General features: G+C 40.2%; 1 protein-coding gene across 2 annotated transcripts in view; it reads right to left on the bottom strand.

Annotated features, from left to right (window-relative positions):
* Positions 1-21540, bottom strand: part of PACRG (parkin coregulated) — a 529211-nt gene that overhangs the window by 423966 nt on the left and 83705 nt on the right. The window lies entirely within an intron of this gene.

Raw genomic sequence — 21540 nt, 5'->3', positions numbered from 1 at the left:
GCGTGTCCGACTCCTTGAGACCCCAAGGACTGTAGCCCACCAGGCTCCCCTGCCCGTGGGATTCTCCAGGCAAGAATACTGGAGCGGGTTGCCGTGCCCTCCTCCAGGGGATCTTTCCAATCTAGGGACAGAACTTGCATCTCTCAGGTCTCTTGCATCGGCAGGCAGGTTCTTTACCACTAGCGCCACCTGGGAAGCCCCACAGGCACTATATATGAACAATATGTAATATTGTATGTAATTACATATAACAATATGTAATTACATATTGTACATATATGTAAGATATTACATATTATAATATCTTAATAGAGCCTAAATCAAGATTAAATAAAGTTTTGATTAGTTACATTTCCTTATATTCACATTCTTAGGAAATGAGCGATCTTTAAACAATCTATTAAATTTTTCTAAGACTCACCCATGAGTGAGAATTAGGAATATATAGTGGGCAATCGAATAGGACATCAGACCAACACGTGTTAATGCTATTACACGTCACTAAGAAATGCTATTAGTCCTCTCAAATTCTGCACTTCAAGTTGATTTCATTCATACAGTGCACTGGCTGCATACAGTTATATTTTTAAGTGTTCTCTGCTGCCAGCTCTGAGGGCCATAAATATTCTTCCTGCAAACAGAGGACTGGCACAGCCTCTGTAGGAAGCAGCTCTCCTTGTTCATTGTTTTTCTCCCTGATACAGGCTGACAGCTGATTTACAGGAAGTGGCCTCACCTTATTTGCATCTGTATTGATGTGTTTGGTGAGCGGGAAGGGAAGCAACAGATTCAATTTTAATCAGGGGAAAAAATGGACTTTACTCATTCTCACAAGCAACTGCTAGGATTCATCAGATTTTTAACCACCTTTTCTTATACTTGAAATGCAAATTCTCCAAAGGCAGAGCCAGAACACCAGCCACTCACAGTCTCCACAATTCATTTTAGAGAACATAACTGTGGTCTTCTCTTCTATGACACACACGGCCTCATTTCAGATTTATATTTCTTGATTAAAATTTTAAAACCGGCAACAATATATTTACCAGTGAATTAGGAATTTGAGATAGATCATTAACTATTAAATCTTAGTATTTTAAAACAAATGCTTTTAAACTGGCAAATCCCAGAATATCTGTATTTTTAGTACATAAAATAAAAGTCACAATTATTTTAATACACACATATTATAGGTCAAAGACTCAAATCAGAAGCTGATATGAAACAATGAGAATTTAATATGATGAATGGGACCCAGTTTTGCATTGACATTGGCCAATCAAGTTGGTGAGTTGTACTGAGAGCATATTTTTAAAATAATTAAAGACAAGGCTCTAAAACTCATTTTTGTCCCCCTGCATTGCTTGTTATTTAATTTGTCTTCATTATAAGTAAAATTCATTTGGTGAAACCTAGAAGAAGGCTTCTAATTATAAATTACCAGTTTTAAGGTAAATGAAATATAGAGCTTTATAGATATGTAAGAATGGAATTATTTCTCCCCTTGCTACAAGAATGTTTTTTCCTTCACTTATCCTCATGAGGAAACTTACAACTTTAGTATTTGCTTCTCTTTATAAATGACATATGATGTAAATTATTTAAGATGATATCAATGTTAAATTCATTTTGTCCCCCTTTTTGTCTTCCTTCTGTCCTATCCTCTTCTTCCTTCTCACTTATAAAGAACAGCAGCCAAGGTTGTCAGATGACTTTCCATTGATACTTAGGTTACAATCTGTGCGGAGTTTAATTCTTAGCCATGTCAGTTCAATTAAGAAAAGGGAGCTCCTTTTGGCTCATATATAGAAAATAAGGCGAAAATAATAAAACTCCTCAACTGATTGAGCAGAGTTCATTCTACTGGGCATTTTGGAGAATTAATGCATTTAAAAGCTTTACTAGATGATTTTTTTATCCCTGCAAATTTCTTGCAGTAACTCTGATCATTTTATGAACCTATTTTCAGATGAGTAAGCAAAGGTACAAAATAGCAAAATGGAAAAAGAGTCATGCTTAAGACATTCTGGGTTCAAATATATTAAAAAAAAATTATGAGGAGAGTCATACAGTTCCTATGTAATAGTTTCTTTATAGAGGCCTCCAATTACTTAAGGCAGAATGTAGTTAGGTGTTACTCAAGGGCCAGATACCACAGACTCAGAATACTCAGAAGTTAGCATGCATCAGCATTTTGATGATACCAAAATGCTTAATAGTAACATTTTACAATAACTTTTCATAATGCATTTTCCTGCTGGAAAACAAGAATATGTGCATGTTTATTTTTAAAAACCTTCTGTCAAGTTACATTAAAAGCAGGTTGCTTGTAAAGGAAAAAAATAATAATAAATAAATAAATAAAAGCAGGTTGCGGCATGATGGGCAGAAAAGAAGCTTCCTAACAGGTGTCAGAGTTGCACTCCTTCAACAAATGGAAATGTGGACAACAAGGACATATTTGATAACTTATATCTAGTTTATTAAAAGGACCCTAAGGGAAAAAAAAAAAAATAGACCAAACGGATCATCTGGAGAATTCAGAGCCTAAAGTGATTAATTAGACCTTATTTTGTCTTGAGCAGATTTACTAAGCATTTTTCAAATAGCCACATTGTTTGTAATTACCAAAATCACACCTCCATTGGCTGGCCTTAGTTGCTTCATGCTCGAACAACAATCTGATTGAGCACTCTTGTTAGGACTTCATTCTTCATTGTAATTAGCCATAATCATAGCCTTCCTGGGTGCATGAGAATGTGCAAGCGACTATTCACAACCTCAACCCATTTGAATATGAATCTTCTCGGTGAGGGAGCAATGAAACGGGGGAAACAAAGCAGTTTCTCTAGGGAATTTTGCAAGCATCTCGACTCTAACTCTCCCAGCTTCCAAACCTCCCCTTCTCCAGGATCTGGATTTTATTTGCTAAAACAAGGCTGGCTTAATGAAGACAATGGCTTATTATTTGTTAAGTGACACAGGAGGCCCAAGTATTACAGGCCGAGTTCTTTCAGTCTTTGCCAAGGACACAGGAACAAAAGAGCAAGCGGCTGTGTGTGGAAAAGAGAAGTCGGACTGGGCTGGACTTTCTGAACGCTCAGAGTGAGGAAGGGGGCCTTTTGCTATTCTAGATCTCAAAGGCTGCTGCTTTCTTTCTCTTTCTTTTTTTAAACTCCCCTTTTCTTTTCCCTTGTAAATGACTCAGACGTTATAGAAAAAGGCTCAAAGAAGCCGGGAGTGAAAACAAAGGCCGAGTGGAGGAGGGGTGACGTGCCTGCTCCCCTCCCAAGCACATTCATAGTGAGCCACCTACTGGCAAGAGGGCTTCTCCTCTTTTTATTGTCTCATCACCTAACCTCTTGGGGAAGACCTAGGTAAACAAGCTGGCATCACCTCAAATGCCTTGTCGGCCAAAAACGCGGAAAATAAAATTCAAAGGAAGAACAGCTTCCAGGGTAGTACAAAGGCATTAACAGAAACCCTGATCCATCTCGTTAAATGCTGTCTAAACATCAGCTGTGAAGAATTATCACTTAAAGTGCTATGTGTTTTGTAGCACAAAGACATTCACATCACTTAAAAAAAAATAATCATTTGACCTACAAAGCTAAATCAGCTAACTACTTCAACAAATCAAAAAAGGTATTTAAAAGCTTGATGGGACATGTGCAAAAGACTCGTTGGTTCTTCTAAGCCTTTGCCATTTTTGGGTAAAGATTTTTTTTTTTTTTGGAAACATGACGCATACTTATTGAAATGCCTGCTTACGTTACTTGTTCTTGTGCTACCACACGCAGGGGCGGCTGTGTGACACCTGATAATTCTCTGATAACCCCACAGGTTTAAATCCTTCATCCTCATGCTGGGATGACTTTGCTAAAATCACACAGCCGGTTGAATGTATCGCTATTAAAGTACTAGATGACAATGCAATTTGCCATTTCCAAAGTATACGGAAATCCCCGCTTCAGAACTGAACAAGGCTGAGGGGCCCTCCAGATTAAGCTCGTGTAGGGTTTCGTTCGTCTTGGGAGAGGTGGCCCAGAGCACTGCTGAAAGAATGAGAGAAGGTGAACTCCGTGAGAGAGGGACGGACTTGATTGACAATATGTGTTACTGGTGCTCTCGGAAGACCAGCTCCATTATCTGCCTCCTACCAAATGTCTATTGCATACAAGAAGTTGTGCTAAGTGCTTTCCCAGGCACCTCAAGTGAAAGAAAACACTACAAGATCTGCTGTAAGAATGGGTCACCCTGTCGGACAGCGAAGCCTGCTTGTACTGGCTTCCCGAACAATTACGAGCTCTCTTCCAAACCCCCGTAACATGTTGTTGTCACTAAGTCCTGTCGACTCTTTTGCAATCCCATAGACAGTAGACGGAAATGGCAACCTGCTTCAGTACTCCTGCCTGGAGAATCCCATGGACAGAGGGGCCTGGCGGGCTGCAGTGTATGGGGCTGCAGAGAATCCAACAAGACTGAGTGACTGAGCACGCACGCAAACTAGAGCCCTCCACGCTCCTCTGTCCATGGGATTCTCCAGGCAAGAATACTGCAGTGGGTTGTCATTTCCTTCTCCAGGGCATCTTCCCCACACAGGGATCGAACCAGCATCTCTTGCTTGGCAGTCTGATTCTTGATCACTGAGACACCAGGGAAGCCCTCTCTTAACATACAACACATTCATTACATTCGTGTTGATAGGAGGGCTTTTTCTTGGGTATTCATTCACTGATCTCTTTATTGATTCCTGCACCATTTAATATTTGGTAAATCAAGTCCCTCAACCAGTTTTTCTTCCTTTTCAATTTTTTTAAGTTATAATAATAATGACCTAAAACAGATACCTGTCATAATTTCTTCTTCAGAGAATAATATATGATTAAAAACAAAGTTATCGAAGATATTACACGTCTTTGAAAAACAAAAAGAAGAGTCTCTATGGCATTAAGAATTGGTCTGAACTGAAGAGCTGAAGGAGCCAGAGGCCAATATTCCTAATAATTTCTTCCGTGTTATAAATGATGAATAATTGTAACATGATCATCATTTAATGCATTTTAGTTGTGTATCAGATAGGGTGCTGAGTGTTTGACATCCATTGATTCATCTAATCCTCACAAGAGCTCTACTGGGTTGTGACATGATTATCCCCAATTTAATGAGTAATCAGAGAGCCTGATGCTGGGAAAGATTGAAGGCAGGAGGAGAAGGCACGACAGAGGATGGGATGGTTGGATGGCACCACCGACTCCATGGACATGAGTCTGAGTAAGCTCTGGGAGTTGGTGATGGACAGGGAAGCCTGGCATGCTGCAGTCCATGGGGTTGCAAAGAGGTGGACACAACTGAGTGACTGAACTAAACTGCATCAGAGACCAAGGAAGGTCCAATAACTTGCCCAAGATCAAACAGCTAATAAAACAGCAGGCCTGGATGCAACACTCACAAGACTCACAGCAGCATGGCATGCTATAGTCTGTGGGGTTACACAGAGTTGGACACGACTGAGCGACTGAACTGAACAGAACTGAACTGGATGCAGCACTCACAAGACTGAGTCAGGGATCATCTGCCCCTAAGATCCAGGTATTCAACACCAGCGGCACCTGTCTCCAGAATCCAGGACTTGGCCACAGAGTGACGGCTCTGCAGTGACTCAACTGCCTCTCCAGGAAGCCTTCCAGAATACAATCATACAATAAGGAGAACAGGTTTGTTGGACACCACACCACCTTCAAAGGGACAACCAGTGCAGAATTTGACGGCAAATCGACCCTTGGGTCAGGAAGATGCGCCGGAGAAGGAAACGGCAACCCACTCCAGTATTCCTGCCTGGGAAATTCCATGGACAGAGGAGCCTGGCAGGCTTTATTCCATGGGGCCACAAAGAGTTGGACATGACTTAGCAACTGAACAGCAGCACAGTGGTAGACTGAAAATGTTTTCATGCTAAATGCCAGCTGCGGAGTGGGGCCTTTCAACCACATCACCAGGCTTGTGTAGGTGAAATCAGAATCAAGTACATTTCATACCATCCTGAGATGGTCCTGGTCAAAGCTAGAAGACTTTAAACATCACTAGCTGTACAGTGGCTTTTAAAGTCATGCTCTCATGTGTACATGGCAATTAATGTCAGTGAGATTATCGACCAAAACAAGTATGTTATAAAACTACAGACACAAAGAATATTTGCTTTCCTGTCTCTTTGGTGAAAAACAAAGCCAGTCTCAAACCAAATGGAAAAAAAAGAGAGAGAGAGAGAGAAACAAAGATTTAACATAGGATCTGGAATGCTTGCTTTTTAATTCCTTCGCCACAGTGTCTCATTTTGTGTCAAATGGCATTTATCTGGGGGTCACGTAAACCTCTAATGCCTGGAGCAAAGTCAAAACATCTTTCAATTCCACTGGTTAAACAAACATTACAGAAGTAATTCTTTTGTGGACCTATGCTGCTAGAAATTTCTGTTACCAACTTAATAGACTATTAGCCACCCATAGGCATTTACAGATAAGAAAAGATGAGCTTTTACATAATTCAGTTCCATAATTATTAAATGCTTATTACACGCAAGGCACTATATGAGGTCAAGAAAGCAAAAAAAAAAAAAAAAAAGAAGAATAAGATAAAAATCATCTAAGTTCTTTTAAACAGAAATGATTCTATAACTCCAAGAATTCACCAATGAGTGAGAATTAAATACTTAAGTGCAGATACAAAATAAATAACTATAGCTTAAGGCAAAATATGTGGGAGGTAAAATTTATAAAAATATATTATCTTTTTCTACTTTTGGCATTAGAATACGTTAGTGCATTTACATACATAACAGTACTAATGATAATAAAAACAGTAGTTAACATTCATACCAGCCTCAGACCACAGATCAAACACTGTTCTAAATTCAACATGTATCACTTCATTTAATCCTTAAAACAAATGACAACTCTATGAGGTAGACAAATAGATACAGCTAAGGAAACTGAGCTCACAGCGAGGTTAAGTAACTTGCCCCAGATTTCATACCTGTTAAAATAGTTTTATGGGCTTCTGAGGTGGCTCAGTGGTAAAGACTCTGCCTGCCAATGCAGTACATATGGGTTCAATTCCTGGGTCAAGAATATCCCATGGAGGAGGAAATGGCAACCCACTCCAGTATTTTCACCTGGAAGAATCTCATGGACAGAAGAACCTGGCAGGCTACAGGCCATTGGGTCACAAAGAGTCAGACATGACTGAGCACATAGGCACAACATAGTTTTATATCTCTTTTTTCTTACTAAGAATGAAGTGAAGTGAAGTCGTGTCCGACTCTTTGCGACCCCATGGACAGTAGCCCACCAGGCTCTGCCATCCATGGGATTTTCCAGGCAAGAATACTGGAGTGGGCTGCCATTTCCTTCTCCAGGGGATCTTCCCAATCCAGGGATCGAACCCAGGTCTCCTCATTGCAAAAAGATGCTTTTACCGTCTGAGCCACCAGGGAAGCCCTTTACTAAGAATATTGATCAGCTATTATTTACTCTTCTATAGTAAACAGAAAGCATGCCTTTTCCCTTTGATGTCTCTTAAATCTACCTTAATTACTCAGGTATTTTATTAACCTAACATTTGTAAGTTATAGTTCTAAACTTATGGTGTTTTAATCATTACAGATACTATAATGCAGTTCTCCATCAGCTCCACAATTTTAGTGGATGATTTTAGAAAGATGATAAAATTTTAGAAAGATGATAAGTCAATCCACGGACTGAGTCAGGAAGAGTAAGCACAGACTGATAGACACGGATACATGGATAGAACGGGGGACGGACTACAATCGCAGAACTTTGAACGAACTCCAAGATGGTTTCCTCTTTGCAGTTTTCTCTCTCCCCTGTCCTCATACCTTATTACACAAGAGATATCCCACTCCTCTGTGTGTGTATGTGGTGTGTGTGTGTATTAAACTAAAGCTCAATAGCTTTCTCAGTCAGTTCATTAGCTCAGCCATGTCCGACTCTTCACGACCCCATGGACCACAGCACGCCAGGCCTCCCTGTCCATCACCAACTCCCAGAGTTTACTCAAATCCATGTCCATTGAATCGGTGATGCCATCCAACCATCTCATCCTCTGTCGTCCCCTTCTCCTCCTGCCCCCAATCTTTCCCAGCATCAGGGCCTTTTCAAATGAGTCAGCTCTTCGCATCAGGTGGCCAAAGGATTGGAGTTTCAGCTTCAACATCAGTCCTTCCAATGAACACTCAGGACTGATCTTTAGGATGGAAATCGATCCTTTTTCAACCCCTTCATTTTTTCCCATTGCCGATGCATTAAGTTTCCTTGTTCCCCAATAACGTCAATTTCTTGGATATTCTGGTGTGTCTATAAACACAGTCTCATTTGCCTGGATTCCTCCCCCAAATCCCTCTCTTGTTTTTCTCTCTGCAAACTTGGCAAACTGCTAGCTCCTATTTGGCATCCATTTGATTTCCCCAAAGTTGCTCTTTCCTGTATGTTTCCATAGCATTTGGATTTTTACATTTCTGTTAAAATGTATCCTCTTTTCTTGTTCTTTTCTTCTTCTTGCACATCACACGTGTGTCTTTTTCCCCAAGTCACTCAACTTTAGAAGGCAAAGACCATCCTGTGTTCAGTGCCTGTACTTCTGGCACTGAGGACGCTGCTGGGCATAGAGTACACATTCAGTAAGTGATTATTATCCAATCAATTTGACACAGATTAGCCTTAAATTATTAGCCTTAAAGGCAACATAGCTACCATCCATGGATCTTAAATAAAGTCACAAAGAATGGGGATAAGGAACTTTCAAAATTTCCCCATTTCTTCATAAAAATTGGCTTAAGGAAGCCTTTGTAGTAATAAAGGTGGTTACTTTGATATGAAAATCGGAAAGAAAATATTTGAAGTATTTTTTCAGTGCTTTTCTTGATATCCTTTTACAGGGCAAAGTACTGATTACCGATGTATTTTGGTAGATTTGGAGAAGCACTGTATTCGTCTCAAGGGAGAACACCAGGCATTTCGTGACATTTTCAATGCACGTCTGTGCCCCGCTGCGCTCACCGTGATGTCCTTGACCCCAGCCTTAGCTCTCTGGACCAACTGGCCAGATGGATGTTCTCCTCCCCTTTCCTGACCCTAAGCCCTGCCCCAAGCTACAGGACACACGGCTGTAGAAGGTAAAGGAGTAATCGTGCTTCCCTGCTAGTGCAGTTGGCGGGAAGTCAGAAGCTGATGTGTTTGCCATAGTGAGGGATGAGATTTGACTGCTTGCTAAATCCAAGGGCCTGTTCCCTGACTCACCACCAACCCACCTCCCCCAAACCTGCCTTCCTGACCTGACAACAGCTTGCCTGCTTCCTGCAATAACTGGCTGGGCGCTACAGAAGCTGACTTGCTGGCAGCCCTTTGTCTGAACCTCCGGTTGCTTTCCAGCCTCACTATGGCCACCTTTCTAACTCAAGCTCTCCCCCTTCCCACCTGTAGTTTACTGAGAACTACCCGAATGGGACTTTATGGCTAGAGCTACGTCCTCTAAGTTCTCCTCCCTGTTACTGGTGAAACTCTCTCTCCAGAAGGAAAACCTGCTCAGGTCTCCCTCTCCTTAAAACCTTCTCAAAAAATTTTCATGTTGAGTCCAAATCATTCAACTTGTACATAAAATATTTCATGTGGATAAAACTCTAATTTGAAAAGATATATGGACTTCGATGTTCTTTGCAGCACTGTTTACAATAGCCAAGACAAAGGAGCAACCTAAATGCCACTCTACAATGAAAGGATAAATATGTGGCACACACAAATTCATACACACACACACTGGAATATTAAGGAGCCATAAAGAAGAATGAAATAATGCCATTTACAGCAACAATGGATGGACCTAGAGATTATCATATTTAGTGAAATAAGACAGACAAAGATTGTAAATCGCTTAAACATACAATCTAAAAAAAAGGATACAAATGAACTTATTTGTGAAACAGCAAAAGACTCACAGACATAGAAAATAAAATTATGGTTACTGAAAGGGATACAGAAGATGGGTTCTGGGATGTGGGGGGAGAGATAAACTAGGAGTTTGAGATTAACATATACATAAATGAGTAAATGAGGTGATGGAATTCCAGTTGAGCTCTTTCAAATCCTGAAAGATGATGCTGTGAAAGTGCTGCACTCAATATGCCAGCAAACTTGGAAAACTCAGCAGTGGCCACAGAACTGGAAAAGGTCAGTTTTCATTCCAATCCCAAAGAAAGGCAATGCCAAAGAATGCTCAAACTACCACACAATTGCACTCACCTCACATGCTAGTAAAGTAATGCTCAAAATTCTCCAAGCCAGGCTTCAGCAATATGTGAACTGTGAACTTCCAGATGTTCAAGCTGGTTTTAGAAAAGGCAGAGGAACCAGAGATCAAATTGCCAACATCCGCTGGATCATGGAAAAAGCAAGAGAGTTCCAGAAAAACATCTATTTCTGCTTTATTGAGTACGCCAAAGCCTTTGACTGTGTGGATCACAATAAACTGGAAAATTCTGAAAGAGATGGGAATACCAGAGCACCTGACCTGCCTCGTGAGAAACCTGTATGCAGGTCAGGAAGCAACAGTTAGAACTGGACGTGGAACCAAAGACTGGTTCCAAATAGGAAAAGGAGTACGTCAAGGCTCTATATTGTCACCTTGCTTATTTAACTTATATGCAGAGTACATCATGAGAAACGCTGGGCTGGAAGAAGCACAAGCTGGAATCAAGATTGCTGGGAGAAATATCAATAACCTCAGAAATACAAATGACATCACCCTTATGGCAGAAAGTGAAGAAGAACTAAAGGGCCTCTTGATGGAAGTGAAAGAGGAGAGTGAAAAAGTTGGCTTAAAGCTCAACATTCAGAAAACTAAGATCATGGCATCTGGTCCCATCACTTCATGGCAAATAGATGGGGAAACAGTGGAAACAGTGACCGACTTTATTTTTCTGGTCTCCAAAATCACTGCAGATGGTGATTACAGACATGAAATTAAAAGACGTTTACTCCTTGGAAGGAAAGTTATGAGCAACCTAGACAGCATATTAAAAAGCAGAGACATTACTTTGTCAATAAAGGTCCATCTAGTCAAGGCTATGGTTTTTCCAGTAGTCATGTATGGATGTGAGAGTTGGACTATAAAGAAAGCTGAGCACCAAAGAATTGATGCTTTTGAACTGTGGTGTTGGAGAAGACTCTTCAGAGTCCCTTAGACTGCAAGGAGATCCAACCAGTCCATCCTAAAGGAGACCGGTCCTGGGTGTTCATTGGAAGGACTGATGTTGAAACTGAAACTCCAATATTTTGGCCATGTGATGTGAAGAGTTGACTCTTTGGAAAAGACCCTGATGCTGGGAAAGTTTGAGGGCAGGAGGAGAAGGGGACGACAGAGGATGAGATGGCTGGATGGCATCACTGATTCGATGGACATGAGTCTGGGTGAACTCCGGGAGTTGGTGATGGACAGGGAGGCCTGGCGTGCTGCGATTCATGGGGTCGCAGAGAGTCGGACACGACTGAGCGACTGAACTGAACTGAAACGAGTAAACAACAAGGACCTTGCGCACAGCACAGGGAACTGTACTCACTGTCCTGTAATAAACTACAGTAAATGGAAAAGAAACTGAAAAATAATATTTATATATAGATGACTTGGTCACTCTGGTGTACACTTGAAACTAACACAATACTGTAAATTAACTATATTTCATTAAGAATTTTAAAAAGTACTTCATGGTCAGGCTTCTCTTTATAGCTACCCGCATCACCAGCCCCTTTCCAAACTGTCTTTGTAACTCAAGTGTTTTGGAACTACTTGTGATTCTTCACATGCAACCTCATGTGGGCCCCTTTATGCCTCTGAAGATGCTTTAACATGGCTACACGAAAGCAGCATCTAAATATTCTCTCTGGTGGTTTTTATTCTCTTCTCTTATGCTGGGGACCACATCCATTCTTAAATTAGTGTTCCCATATCAATGTCTTACCTCAGACCTTTACAACAAGCCCAATATTTCAATCAACAACAAATATTTACTTTGTACTAAAGGATTGCCCTAGGTGCCAGAAATCACTGGTGAGCAAAAATAAACAGGAGACCCTGCCCTCATAGTATAGAGCATAGCAGGGTATTCAGAGTATTACAAAGTATGCTGTTGCTGCTGCTGCTGCTGCTAAGTCGCTTCAGTCGTGTCCGACTCTGTGTGACCCCATAGACGGCAGCCCACCAGGCTCCCCTGTCCCTGGGATTCTCCAGGCAAGAACACTGGAGTGGGTTGCCATTTCCTTCTCCAATGCATGTAAGTGAAAAGTGAAAGTGAAGTCGCTCAGTCGTGTCCGACTGTTAGCGACCCCATGGACTGCAGCCTATCAGGCTCCTCCGCCCATGGGATTTGCCAGGCAAGAGTACTGAAGTGGGGTGCCATTGCCTTCTCTGATTACAAAGTAAAGCAATCAGTAATTATGAAAATATATGGGAAATTGAAGCTGTAATAAATGCTATAAAATGAGGAACATGGTGCCACAAGAGCTCATCCTCAAGGGCTTGGGCAGCATCAGAAATGTCCAGGAAGGGATCTGTGAATAAAGAGACTCTTGACTGTGGTCTGAACTGTGCAAAATTTATTGATGAAGATGGGGATAAAGAGCACTCCAGGAGAAGGATGAGCCTGCGTGAAGGCTGTGCTGGGGAGACACACAAGCGCTGTGCAAACTGAAAGGTGGCTGGTGGAGGAGGGGTCATGGTGGTCAGTGGAGGGGGCACAGACAGCAATGGCGAGCGTGGTATGAAATGATGCACTACAGAAATACCAAGGTTGCTCTGCACTCTCTGAAGAGAATAGGTGAATTTGAAAGGGACACAGTTGGGTCTGGTCGGGTTAGATTCCTTTTGTCCAAGGTTACTCTGGCTACATGGTAGTGATTCGAGAGGGACAGAGTAAAAGATGTATGCTTAGTCGCTCAGTTGCGTCCAACTCTTTGCGACCCCATGGACTGTAGCCCGCCAGGCTCCTCTGTCCATTGGGATTCTCCAGGCAAGAATACTGGAGTGGGTTGCCATGCCCTCCTCCAGGCGATCTTCCAACCCAGGGATCAAACCCAGGTCTCCTGCATTGCAGGCAGATTCTTTACCATCTGAGCTACCAGGGAAGCCCAAGTAAAACAGTATTAGAGTTTTGGTACTGAAGATAAAGATAAAAGGTCAGAGTCAAGAAACATTTAAGAGACAAAATTAGCATGGCTTGGTGATGATCTGACTATGGAGGTGAGAAAGAAAGAACTATCAGGGAAGGTTTCTAGATTTCTGACTTACTCAAAAGGAGTACATTTAATAAGACGGAACATGACGCAGCATGAACAGTTAATTTTGCAAAATGTTGAGGGCGTGAGAATGGGTCTCAGGTGTCGGTTAGGAGGGAATGGGGCTGATCACTGGACCAAGCTGATGTACTCTGCCATGTAACCTTGCGTTCCAGTAGAGAACAAGCTGCCCACAGGCTGGTTCCTGCTGACAATTCTTAGGGAGGCAGAGACACCAGGTGGGTCCATTCCTGAGCTGCAGGGCCCACGACGAGGTGATTGCGGCGCAAGGACTGCTGACCACCTTGCCCTCCTCTCCTGAGAGCTGCAGGGCAGTCTGCAGGCTTCTGCCCAACATCCTCCTCCCCTTCCCAGGCTCCTTCCTCTCTCACACACAGTGCTACTCACACATTTCTTGCATGCTTATCCTACTCCTGGCATTTGACGTCTGGAGGACACAGGGACAGGATCAGTATTAATACTGGGAAATCATCATCATATGATACTTAGTAAAAATCGGCATATGAAACATTGGGCAGTGTATGATAACATGTAAATTAAAACACAGAGATTGAGAGAAGCAAACTGGCAATTAATTTTAGCAGCTGGAGGTAAATTAACACCTTTCTGTTAAAATGTAAATGTGTAATTCAAGAAAGCAATTTGAAGGAAATTAAGCAGATCATATAGGTTAAAGTCCTAAGCCTCTGAGAAAGAGTTCTGGCATGAGTCTCCCGGGATCAATCGGATATCAGACAGTTAAAGGTGACAGCAAGTGACACTTTCTTAAGAAGAAAAGGTAAGTGGATGTCGATCTTGGCAGGGTTCAGAACAATATATACATCTAATACCTGAACATGTATATATTTGAACATTTTTATCGTATATTTTACCTTTATAGTAAAAAATATTTTTAAATGTATAAGTAATGAGCTTTTCCTAAAAGTATGGAAATCCCTCCTGCCTGCTCCCCCACAAAATGATGACACTTTCTTCTTATACTGAAAGAATGGGTTTTGCAAACTGAGGTATTCCTGCTCACTGATTTGATATGTGAATCTGTTTTCCATTGTTTTAATTCTAGAATATATCATTTTATATCCAGAGTTTTTTTTTTAATTTAGCACTATATCAAAGATTTCCATTATATTGCTAGTCCAAAAAGTTACAATATCTCAAGTGAATTTATTCACTTGATTTAATTAAGTACCATCCAACTGTGGATATTTAGACTGCTTTCCCTTGCGGCTTCCCTTCTAGCTCAGCTGGTAAAGAATCCGCCTGCAATGCGGGAGACCTGGGTTCAATCGCTGGGTAGGGAAGATCCCCTGGAGAAGGGAAAGGTTACCCATTCCAGGATTCTGGCCTGGAGAATTCCATGGACTGTATAGTCCATGGGGTGGCAAAGAGTCAGACATGACTGAGTGACTTTCACTTCACTAGACTGCTTTCAAGTGTTTGTTACAAAAAATGAACATCTTTCCATAAAGTTTGCCTTCATTATATCTTTCCTAAAGTATCCAGGTTATTTGATCAGAGAACATATCAGCTTTATGACGCCACAATAACAAAGATTCTCAGGTTGGATTAATATCAGTAGAAGAAACTGCTTATACAAGGGGGTAGTAAAATTGTATAAAAATAATAATAATAGCGTGCGGGACTTCTGCTTCTGGGCCTAATGGAGACATTGGTACAGAACTGGACTTAACATTAAAATCTAACTATAAAATCTAACTATTATATTCTGGACAGAATATAAGAAATAACTGTTTTAGGATGAATATCAGAAATGCAGGATTGTAACCTTAAAACAACATGTCAGAAAGATTTAGGAAAGGAAAGTGATAGTAATAAAGCAAAAGAAAACAGAACATGATGTGGGATATATAAGTAGCCAAAACAAAAGGGGAAAGAGGAAGAAAATATCTGTGTAATTTCTAATCACTTTTTTCTTTTCATACTGGAAACGGGAATTTTACCAGAGACTACAAACAACGTGAGACCATTTGGTACAGGGAGGGAGGAGGGAGGAGGGTTCAGGATGGGGAACACGTGTATACCTGTGGCGAATTCATGTTGATATATGGCAAAACCAATACGATATTGTAAAGTTATAAAATAAAATAATTTAAAAGAGCTGAAAAATAGCAGTGAATTACTATTTGTGTTGAAATTGGTCCAGTGCAAGGTCACAAGAGCCACACTTTGTTTTCTTCAGTGACAACTATCCAAACATGACCCCCTAAATTTGATGGTGGCAGAGACTAAACAGTGTCCCACCACAAGCAGAAACACTCAGATTTTCTCTGCTCAGAACAGAATTTCTTTGATCCTCGATTTTCTTGATTGTCAAACATATATTTTAAGATACATAATTAAACATTATAAAATACATTTTACCGTTATTAAGTTAGTTGCAAATATTTTAACTTGGTGTTCGTTTTACTGCTTTGCGGTTCATTTACCTTCTTATGTGTTAAGGTATATACCAAAGAATGATTTCTAAATCTCATCTAATGACTCAAGACTCTGCTTAGTTCTGTATCACTAAATTACAGACAGCAACAAAAAGAGTAGGCAAAGACCAGATTGTATTGTATCTTTAGTTCAGAAGTGGGATTTGCTTTATAAACAATAATGAAAGGATGACAAATGGTGAACAGAATAAAATTTAATGTAAAGATTCCTTTTTGTAATATTTCATGTATTACTTTGCATACTGAATCAGATAGGAATGACTGATGAAACACGGTTTTATTAAATAAGCCACTTCTAAAGTATATTCATCATCAGAAAAATATGCTTGGATAATGAAAAAATGATATAAGTTTAGCTTGTATAATTTATTCCAAAACTCAAACAATGGAAGGAAATGGAAAAATGAAAAAAGAAAACAAACATCAGGCAAAGTTTTTGAAACAAAGCTGAATTATACCAAGAAATATAGAAAAAAAATATGGATAAGCATACACATTTAAGTTATTCTTTAAGCAATTTATATTATAAATTAATATACAAAAATGAAGGTGATTTAATCTGCTATATAAGCCAAGCAAACTCCTTTCATTCAAAATGTATTACAAAGTGTTACATTTGAGTTAAATTTTGGATTAGCATTAGAGTATGATAAGCCTTCATCATATTCCTTAAGATGAAGTCACTGCTTCTGGATTTCAGGCTGTCACAAAGTAACACACAAATCATATTAGTAAACAGACCATATAGAGACGGAACTTCCAGGTTGATGGACAGTTTAAGGCTTTTTGGCAAAGGTTTACAGTAGGTCCAAACATCTTGAAGCCTAGTTGGGTACTTCTCACAATTATTAAAATTTTCTGAAAAGTTAAACAATTCCAGGATTTAGTAAAGATGTGAGAAACAAGATCATTGTTGGTAGAAGTGTAAACGGAACACAAACATACATAAATACACATTTGCACAGAGGTCTGAGATTTATTAGACAGCATACTTGGAGAACGGAAGGTACATAATTCAACAGGCGTAAAACAACTTACTTCATCTTTAAAGAAAGGTTTTATCATTTTTTATGCATGCGTTCATTATGTAACACATCATAGCTTTACACCACGTTTAGAAACACCTTTTTATCCTGCTATTTTAGAGAGAGCGATTATTGGTCGCTCGGTTGTGTCCAGCTCTTTGAGACCCCATGGATCGGAGGCTGCCAGGTTCCTCTGTCCATGGAATTCTCAGGGCAAGAATACTGGAGTGGGTTCCCAATTCCCTTCTCCAGGGGATCTTCCCCACCCAGGGATCAAACCTGGGTCTTTTCCACTGCAGGTGGATTCTTTACTGTCTGAATCACCAGGGGAAAAACAACAACAACAACTAATTTCTAGGTAATTCACATGTATTTTGTAATGCACGTGGTTTTCTTACCACTTTGAAAATGTCTGCTCAACCTTTCAAACAGGTGTTTTATAACTAACTCAACTCAACTCTTCTATTTTTTTAAACATTTAGAGCCCATAAACCAATAATCTATGAAAGAGGTCGGAATACTCCACACCAACAGTTGCCACTTCGGTACAAGGAGGACTGGAGTTGAAGGTGAAAGAAACAACAAACACAGGAGGAGCTTCCTGCTCCCCCATTTCTGCAGGACATAGGTTTCTCTTTTGTAAAGGAAATTTCCATTTATAAAAGAGTCTTCCTCTTCTAGACCAAAAAGAGGAGAAGACTGGACACAACTCTTATCACCTGAGACACCTTGAGTCTGCACGACAGATCTCACTAAACAACCCACATGTGGTGAACATATTTTTAGTCCCCTTCCCACAACTTGTTCCCTTCTACCTCAGAAGCCCCCCCCCCCCTTTTTTTCTTTATTTAGTCTCTTTTCCCCAATTTATTACCCTTTAAATTAGACACCACTAAAAATGTCACATAACTCCCTGGAATCTAATAGACTCTTTGGTGTTTTCACTTCTTACTATGAGGCTTTTTTGTGTGTGCATTAAATAAACCTGCCCTTCTGTTAATCTGTCCTTAATTTGCACTCCTTGGTCACTAAACATAAGAGGGTAGAAGGAAGGCATTTTCCCTCCCTTACACTTATAAAAACCATGTACTTAACATATTTATTAACTCTATTCTAAAAAGTCCAATTTTTTCCCCCATAGAAACAAAAATTTGAATGATAGTTGCCAGTGGCTGGAAGAGCTGACGGAATGGAAAGCTGCCTTATGGGCACAGAGCTTTAGATTTACAAGATGAAAGGATTCTGGAGATTGGGTTGTGCAACAGGGGATGTACTTAAACACGTGAAGGGTGGCAGGATATGCCATGCCAAAATATGCCCTTTGGGAAAAGAATTATTTTGGGCTAAAGGTACTTGAAAAATAGCAAATGCAGGAAAAATACTCTGAATTTCCTCCTTTTACTTAAAAGCAGGCAATGAAATTCCCATGTGAAAGAGGTCCTCCTAGAACAGGTAAGATTCTTATCATCAAGGACAAGAAGCTGAGAATGAGAGAATGCTAATCAGACCTTATTAAAATAATTCATATCCTCCTTCAGTCTTCTCACATAGCTTAATTACTTTTCCACACTTTCCTCTCTTTGTTCAACTTACTATAAAAGAATGTAGGCGCCACCCTTTCCTTGGGTCTTGATTCCTTATGAGGCGCACCACAGCGCCTGACACTTACGTAAACTTGTTTTGCTTTCCTCTTGTTAATCTGTCAACTTAATTCTCAAGCCCAACCAGAAAACCCTAAGAGGGCAGAGGTAACATGTGCCTCCGCTGCCTGTTACTGAGCTACGCACTTCAAAATGGTAAGGGGGAAAACCTTCTGTTACATGTATCTTATCATTTTTTCAATGATACAGCAATAACACTGTATCAATGCTTAATTAGCACAAATAAAACTGTTTTAGGAAAAAAAGTTCATTATTTCCTAATATTTTAAAAATAATTTTAACATATTTTAAAAAAGAAGAATAGCATTTTTAAAAAAAAAAAAAATCTTGCTCCATTAAGAACAAATACACAAATACACACAAAAACCTTCACAAACAAGCTTGAAAACATCATGGGGACTAGAAGAGCTCCAGATATCAAAAGTGAGAGTAAGTGTCAATGTAATTGCCTCAAGAATGGTTCGGTCACTAGAAGAAAGACAACCAACCAACCATCCCAGAAGTCCTTTACTAACTGGAAATCACCTTATCCAAATACTGAAGTAGGAACAATTTCCAAGACCCAGAGGGCTAGCAAACTGGCTCTGGTTAGGCAACCAAAGGAAGCTAATTAATATTAAAACTAGTAAGAGGAAGACTGCAGAACCCATTCTTCTGGGGATCCACGAGAAATTCAACACATTTTCAGTAGGCCACGCAGGAAACATTTAAAAGCCTGACCCCGCCCCCCTCCCCCCAGCCTGAATAAAGCTCCAGCAAGAGGAACTGGATAAAAATCAAGTGTTGATTAAATCTTCCTTTTATAAATCATACAAAAATGACTTTTAAAAAATAAGAAATTACTTGAAAAGTTATTAGAGTTACAAATCATGGATTTTCATGTGGAGAAGACTTTTGCCAAGCAAATAGTTCATTTGGCATCACCTACATTTATTTGAGCAAAAAGAAAAAAAAAAAAAGGTAAGAAATAGTGTTTATGCACAGAAGAGAGAGGTGCAGTCCCAAAGAGAAAAACAGTTAAATATTAAAACCACAGCACATGATGCTTCATTCCACACACTTGCTCCTATTATGAAAAAAAGGTATGCAGACGCTTGTCCTTCACAGACGTTAATTATCAGGATAATGTGAGCTACACTGTTCTCATTTTCCTTTAAGCAGCAAGTCCCAGGAGGAACTAAAGAATGCAATAGATGTGGTGAAAATAATTTGTAAATGCTAGTAACATGTTGACCATCAAAATAATTTTAAACCAAACACAGCAAAAATTTTGTTCAATTTCATTCGACCATTAATAATGAAATTTAGAAGCAACTAGCCCACATAGGTCAGAATACTGATATGACATATTTGGATTTTACAATTAGTTATTAAAATGACTGACTAAAAAAAAATGCTTTTCTTAAATAGCTTTCCATTCAGTTCAGTTCAGTCGCTCAGTCGTGTCTGACTCTTTGTGACCCCAGGAATGGCAGCACGCCAGGCCTCCCTGTCCATCACCAACTCCCGGAGTTCACTCAAACTCATGTCCATCAAGTCGGTGATTGCCATCCAGCCATCTCATCCTCTGTTGTCCTCTTCTCCTCCTGCCCCCAATCCCTCCCAGCATCAGAGTCTTTTCCAATGAGTCAACTCTTCGCATGAGGTGGCCAAAGTACTGGAGTTTCAGCTTTAGCATCAGTCCTTCCAATGAACACCCAGGACTGATCTCCTTTAGAATGGACTGGTTGGATCTCCTTGCAGTCCAAGGGACTCTCAAGAGTCTTCTCCAACACCACAGTTCAAAAGCATCAATTCTTTGGCGCTCAGCCTTCTTCACAGTCCAACTCTCACATCCATACATGACCAGTGGAAAAACCATAGCCTTGACTAGATGGACCTTTGTTGTCAAAGTAATGTCTCTGCTTTTTAATATGCTATCTAGGTTGCTTTACTTTTCTCTGAAACCCATCTCTTAATAAGGCAGAAACGAAATTTAGTCAAAGAAAAAAAATAAAATTTTCAGCTTTTCTAATGCCCAAGAATATCATCATATGGTATTCTGAGTTAAAATCTAAGACAACCAAAATGCCTGTTTTTAAAAAATATACATTTTCTGTAAGATGTTATGGAAAAAACTCAAATGAACTTTTTGACCAACCCAACATGCTTTCATCATATTCAATGACCCAACCACCATGAGGGTAATGATTTAGATGCTACATGAGTGAAAGTGTTATTTGTTCAGTCCTGTCTGACTCCTTGCGACCCCATGGACTGTAGCCCACCAGGCTCCTCTGTCCATGGAATTCTCCAAGCAAGAATACTGGAGTGGGTCGCCATGCCCTTCTCCAGGAATGCTGCATGCCTACCACCTATTCAGTGCTAGGCAAACTGTAGACACTCAATAAGTACTTATTGAATGAAATATAATAAAACAGTGAAAAGCAAAGCATACGTTAACTCCAGTAGCTTTAATCATGAAGGCCGACCTTAGGTGGCAGAAGCAGCAGCGTCAGCGCAGCTCTGAAGACAGCAGTGGACACACCCCGTCGCTCTAGGTCTTGCTCATTCTCTAGACTATCTGACTTCCGTGGTGCATTACAGTCACCCTCTTTTAGGTTTGAGCAATGAATGACATTCAGTTTGGAAGAAGAAGCAGCAGTCCTCTATGGAAATTAACACTAAACAGGTGAGTTTTAATAGTCAGCAGAGTAAGACAAAATGAAGCGGTTTAAAAATAAAGCAGAAGAGATCACTGGAGCAGTCAATGAATGTTGCCTGAATAAATGAGTAAGTTAATGAATAAATAAAGGAGAGAGGAGAATGAAAATGTTAGAAGTGATGGCAGAGAGAAGGAGTCAGTGGCAGCTAGACAGGGGGGCTTTCCATGTTATCAGCCTCTCTTCCCAACTTCATCTCCTCCATGGCCCTCCTGCAGCAAAGCAGACCAAATAACCAAATGCTTGATACGTAAGAGTTCTTTTAATATAAAACCTCCACTTTCCCCTAACCCCTATAAGGCTCTCACACTTTCATCTGTATTACCATCCTT

Source organism: Bos indicus, chromosome 9 (genome assembly GCF_029378745.1).
Source record: "Bos indicus isolate NIAB-ARS_2022 breed Sahiwal x Tharparkar chromosome 9, NIAB-ARS_B.indTharparkar_mat_pri_1.0, whole genome shotgun sequence".
Taxonomy (NCBI): Eukaryota; Metazoa; Chordata; class Mammalia; order Artiodactyla; family Bovidae; genus Bos; species Bos indicus.
The sequence above is the reverse complement of the archived record's forward strand: the minus strand, read 5'-3'. Positions and strand labels throughout refer to the sequence as shown.